This window comes from Manis pentadactyla, chromosome 16, assembly GCF_030020395.1.
Source record: "Manis pentadactyla isolate mManPen7 chromosome 16, mManPen7.hap1, whole genome shotgun sequence".
Classification (NCBI taxonomy): domain Eukaryota; kingdom Metazoa; phylum Chordata; class Mammalia; order Pholidota; family Manidae; genus Manis; species Manis pentadactyla.
The window spans coordinates 20,736,648-20,743,097 of NC_080034.1; positions in this window are offsets into that span (position 1 = coordinate 20,736,648).

Here is a 6,450-nt window from a genome sequence, read left to right on the forward strand (position 1 = left end):
CCTGTCAAAATGATTCCACTCATTAGCGTCATCTTTGACGCCTTCCTCTTCCTCATCACCTGTATGCAACTGGCTTAGCAGTTGACAAAGGTTTTAGTTACTGCTCTCTCACTTCATGCCAGCATCGTGGGAGATATGTAGATCCATAAGATAGGACACATTATCTCGATGAGTTTCCTAGTAGAGAAAAGAATCACTACATAATTAAGAGCTAACTACTAAGATAGACTGCAAGAATCTTAAAAGAGGTAGGTGGTGTGGAACGTATTTAACAAGGGGATTCGGGAAGGGCAGGGATTAGCCTGAGTGGACACCCGAACAATCAGAATGGAACTCAGTCCTCAACCACCACTGTGGGTAGATTAAGTCAGGAATAGGACTTTAATAAGGGTTCTTTAGCCCAATCTTGGATCACAGGAGAGAATATCTCTTCTAAATGAGTCTTGACACTCAGTATCCACCTGAGAATAAAGGAAGGACAGTGCAGGCAGTGCAGGCATGGAACATTTGATTGACATGTGTAAAAATACTTTGAAGTTTGCATTCATGCTGCTAGAACATGAAGTAGGAGACTTAAATCATGGGAAGCCAGTGAAGGGCTTTAATTGGGAGTGTAAATCAGTCAGATTTACACTTACAGGGATGAATTTTGTGCCGAAGGGGCTTGGTGAGGATGGTGAGGGTTAGCAGGCATATTGGGTCCTACAGCCCACAGCCACCCATCAATTTTGTTCAGACATCACCCTCTCAATGGGTCAGGAAAACTGGCCCCTTCTTAGTTCCATCAGTGAATTTTGATTTATATAAAACAACCACAGTCAAGTGTTTATGGGTCAACTTCATCCTTGGCCAAGGACCCAGAAGGATAAGTCAGCTGAGGAGCTGAGAAGGCTAGAGCTGTGGCAACGCTGTGTGGCCAAGGGCACGTCCCTGGTGAAGCAGCCCGTGTACTTGCACAGTCCTTGATAACTTTATCATGTTGCCAAGTTAATAAACTCTGGAAATACTTCCAAATTTCCTGTTGAGATATTATTTCCTATTGCTAATGCACTTAAGCTGAAAGCATCTTAACTAATACATAGACAGAAAAGGACAGGAAAGTGGTCCTGAAGCTTCTGTAAGGACCCAGCTGACAGATGATGGGGCCAGAAGTAAGGCAGAGGCAATTAAGGACAGAGATGAGATGGATTTTTAAAAATTGAAGAAAATCCGCAAAGTTGGTGGATGACTGGGTGTGGGAGTGAGGGAGACAGGGGAAGCTCACTATTTCCAGTCAGCTACCGACTCCTTAGAATCTTCCAGAAAAGTACTGATTATGTTCAATTATGTCTGCAGGAGAAGTCAAGGATGAGAGCAGATTTCTATTTTACATGATTAAAGTTCAATAGATTATTCTGAAGGTTTATAGCTGCTTCATCTGTGCTTTTATGGCACTTTATTTTTGCCATATCTCAGCCTTATTTGGTAGAGTCCTGGGTCAGGAATAAAAATCTACAAATACAATGTAGTTTTCCTAGGGGAAAATAAGCTTTGATTTATAAAGCCTGATTTGTTAAATTTTTTTGAGACATAATTGACATATAATATTGCATTAGTTTCAGGCATACAATATAGGTTTTGATATTTGTATATATTGCAAAATAATCACAATAGTCTAGTTAACACATAATACCACACATAGTTCCAACTTTATTTTCTTCTGATGAAAACTTTTAAGATCTACTCTTTTAACAAGTTACAGATATACAACACTTACAATTAACCAGTCACCATGCTGCACATTACATTCCCAGATGTATTTATTTTATAACTAGAAGTTTGTAACTTTTGACCCCTTTCACCCATGAACCTCCCCCTAACCCACCTCTGACAACTACCATACGTTCTCCGTATCTACGAGCTTTTTGTTAGACTTCTCATGTGAGATCATACAGTATTTGTATTTCTCTGACTTACTTCACTTAGTACAATGCCCTCAAGGTCCATCTGTGCTGTTGCAGATGGCACTATTTCCTTCTTTGCTATGGCTAAATAAAAACCTGCTTTAGAATATAGTTTCTAGAACCACATTCTAATGAAAAGCTGGGACTCCATGTACTGCTTGAGCCAATATGAGATGTGGGGAAAAAATCCTGTCCCTTCAGGGCCTGAGCCTCAGTGGCTGCATATTGACCTCTGGCTTTCTTAACTGATCTCCCAACAGCTGGGTCTTTTTGTTTTACAGCCCAAATGATCTCCAGTTTTCTGCTTATTTATTTATACCTTGTTCCAGAACTTGTTTTGGAGTGCACTTCTGATAGCTGTATCTTTGTGTTGGCCCAGATTCTCCTTTCGTGAAATTCCACCTAGAAGCGTCTCTAAGCCTTTCAAACAGCCTCCACCTTATCCTCCTCCCTCCTGCGCCTGCCTCCATCCCTCTCTCCCCACCACTTCAGCCGAGGGAGTGGGGGGTGGGGGATGAGCTTCTTACAGTCTGGGTCCTGACTGCACAGAGCTCCTCGCTGTCCATGCAAAACTGCACACACTGTGATGACGGTGAGAAGGATCGCTCCAGTAATTATGTGCCAACTCTCTTTTACACATATTATCTCATTTGAACCTCACAGTAACCTGGTGAGCTGGGTTTTACTCTCTCCATCTTACTGATGAAGAATTAGGCTCAGGGATGCTCAGCCAACTTCCTAAGTTTGCATAGTTAGTATGTGATTGAGATGGGTTTTGAGAGAAGCACTCAAAGACCCATTCTTCATGTACAGTAATTGATGAGATACGAGGACATACTAAGCTAAAACGGGGCAGTGCAAAGCACTGTTAAAATGTCTGCTAGGCTGGGCCATGCTCACGTGTGTTCTGCTAAGCCTAATTGCATTATACAGAACGCTATAATGCAATGCAGTGCCATATTGCTTGATGTTGGGCCAGCAAGGTTGTGCAAATCTGTGTTAAGTTAAAGATAACCCTGCTTGCTCTTTCTTCCTTTCATCTCCCCTTATCTCCTTTCCTCGGTTTTATGAGGAAATTCCTTTTTACTTCATGTCTGTTCTCCTGATTTTAATTAATTTAATTTATTAAGAAATGATATTACACAAAAAGTCCAGAACATTTTACAAGAAAATCAAGTTACCCACAATCTCACAACTCCAATGCACATTATTTTTCTTGTCCTGTGCTCCTTGCCATCTTTTCCCATGTATATAAAAATCCTCATATATTTGAAACCAGAGTGTAGAAATAGTGGAGTATTCTCATTCTTTTTATTAACTGTCTGTTTAAAATATTGTGTTACGTTTTCCTAAATCTCAAACATGGTACAGGCTTAATGCACAAAACTTTGTGAAAAAGACAAAATGTGCACACATAGATGCACAACCTACCCCTAGTTCTACAGCCCAAAGACCACCATTGTTAACCTTCAAAATGTATATGTTTTCATATTTTCCCACATACAACCAACCACCTAATGGGATTAAAGTTTGGCATTTAGGAAGCAGTGAGATAGGGGCAGAAATAAAATGATTAGGACATATATACAGTGCTTTTTATTGTTAGGCCCTAAACACTACATTTAACCCTTACAACATTGGTACTAGAGTCCCATTTTACACATGGGGAAATTGAAACACAGAGGACATAATTTACTCCAAGCTACACGGTGTCGAGTGCCAGAATCTGATTCGAATCCAGGCAGCCTGGTTCTGAAGGCTGGGCTTGTAAACCACCACACGGACCCAAAGCCAAGCTCTTTCCCAGCCCAGGTCTGTGTGACTGCGTCAGGGAAAGCAGGCAGGGACACTTTAGATGGCCTGAAAGGGGAGAGCAGATAGCCAGGAAAGGCAGGGAGGAGGCAGGCGGACGGAAGGAGAGAATTCTAAGGCAGAGCAGCCTGTGCGAGGGCAGGAGAGCAAGGAGCGTGGGAAAGACATTCTAGAGGCAAGAGTATGGGGCTGTGGGGGGAGTGGCCGGAACAAGGCTGACAGGGAGGCGGGGCTCACCCACCCACGATGATGGCTCATGGAAGGGTTTTAAGCCAGAAAATGACAGGATTAAATTTGCTTCTTAGAAAAGACTCCTTTAAAGGCAATATGCAAAGTGAAGTAAGCCAGACAGACAAATACTGTACGACTTATCTCACTTCTATGTGCAATCTAAAATAAACAAACTCATTCATACAGAGAACAGATTGGCTGTTGTCAGAGACGGAGAATGGGGGATGGGCCAAAGGGTGAAGGTGGTCTAAGGGTACCAACTTCCACGTATAAGACAAAGAAGTCCTGGGGATTTGAAGTACAGCGTGGTGCCTGTAGTTAATAATACTGTACTGTACAGTTGAAAGTTGTTAAGATAGTAAATCTTCAAAGTTCTTGTAAAAGAAAAAAATGTGAACCATGCATGGTGATGGCTGGGTTACTGTGGTGATCATTTCTCAATATACACGTATATCGAACCACTATGCTTTGCCCCTGAAACAAGTATATAATTATGTGTCGGTTATACCTCAAGGAAAAGACAAAGACCAGCGAGACCTGCAGCTGTGGCGGGAGGGTGAAATGAAAGACCAGGTGTATTAAGTTAAAGATAACCCTGCATCCTCTTTCTTCCTTGGGACACAGAGTCCCATGTACAGGATGCTGTGTGGAAATTGTGCAAGAGATGACGGCAGCCCACATGGGGTGGGGGTGCAGAGAGAAGCAGCTGGACTGGGGCCAGAGTGAGGAGGAAATGGGGAGATTTGCAGGGGAGAGAGGAGCCGGGGATGAGGGCGCTTTCCGGTGTGGTGCCGCGGTGTGGATCGGTAGCATCCATCTCTGAGACTCAAAACCCGATTTTTGCTGGGATTTACTCAGTTTGAGTTGCCCGGGGGACAGTCAGGTGGGCACATCCAGAAGGCAGATGTTTGCGGCTCACACATCCCGGAGAAAGACCTGGGCACAGAGCCCTTCCTGGACACCTGCCCTTGGAGTTCATTTCTGACATCAGCTGAGTCTTGTGGCCTCCCCGCAGGGGACTGTCAGGCCTCTGGCTGCCTCCCGGAGAAGCGGGTGGGGACCGTGGCCCAGGGAGAAAGGGCGGGAACTGCTGCCCCTGGGCTGGCTCAGGAGCAGGGGATGCCCGGAGCAGGCCCGCCTGAGGGGGTCAGACCCGGGTTCTGAGATCGTCCCTCCTGCCTCCAGGACACCCTCGGCGCCTTCTGCCTCACGGCGCCCAGGGGACAGAAACCAGCTCAGACGAGGCGCACGGCCCGGGCCCTACGTCCCCTCCCAGCCGGGCCACCTCACGCCCACTTGGCGTCAGGCCTCCCGCTGCTGCATCTCCCCCCGCCCCAGGCCGGGGCTGGCGGCCTCCTGTCTGAACCGCAGGCCAGGAGGCCCTCGGACGTCTCTCCGCGCCCACCCCCCACACTGAATGGGACCCAGGTCAAGGTGACTGTACCTCCTAACTGCCCTTAACTCCTTCAGTGACTCCCGTTGCCTGCCCGGACTCCTCCCCACACCCGCTCTCCAGCCCAGTGTCCCAGCTGGGCACGGCGAGGTCCCTTGCCTCCTGCCTGGGCACGTCTGCCGCCCTGCCTGTCGGGCTCCTTCCCACCTGGCCACGCTGAGCTCCTCCCCTTGGTGCTGCTTCCTGGGCCCTCAGGCTCTCCTCGGCCTCCCACAAGGCTCTGCAAACCGGCCAAAAACCCGGAGGCCACTGTGCCTGCCTCCCTGGCCTGAGGGCTCCTGGTGTGCAGCGTGGCCCTGTGCGTGCCCAGCGCTCCGTCCGGAAAGGGTCTAAACTGCACAAGTCCACGCACCCCGCGAGGACCTAGGGTGGGAGTCTGGGCTCTGGGAATTCCTCACATTCCCCACACACTCTCATCTGTTCATTCACCCAGGTCTTCAACATGCATTTATTCACATCACTTCAATGCTATGTACGGACCCTGCCCAGATTCTGATGCAAATACACCAGCTGCAAAGAAACCTTCATGAGACAATTGAGGAAATGGATACTGGACATTTAATTAAGAGTTTATAAATTTTTAGTGTTATTGTTGCACAGTATGGTTCGTTAGAAAATTTTTGGTGTTATAGTTGCACAGTATGGTTCTTTAGAAAAAAGAGCACTTATATTTTAAAGAAACATACTAGCATACACCTCCAACAAGACAAAAGTAAATACATATGATGGTATTTATTGCAGCATTGTTTGTAATTCTAAGATATTGGAAACAACCTAAATGTCCACAGATAGGACAGCAGTGGCATGGATTTTGATGCATTCACACATGGAGTACTATGCAGCTATAAAAAATTAGGAAGATCTTCATGAACTTAGATGGGGGTGATTTCCAGATCTATTTAAGTGAAAAAAAAAAGGTGCAAAATAGTATTTGCGATATGCAGCCCTTCATGTAACACCGAAGGGGTTGTATGAAAAATACACCCATCTGCTCAGCTGTGTGAGCAAAAG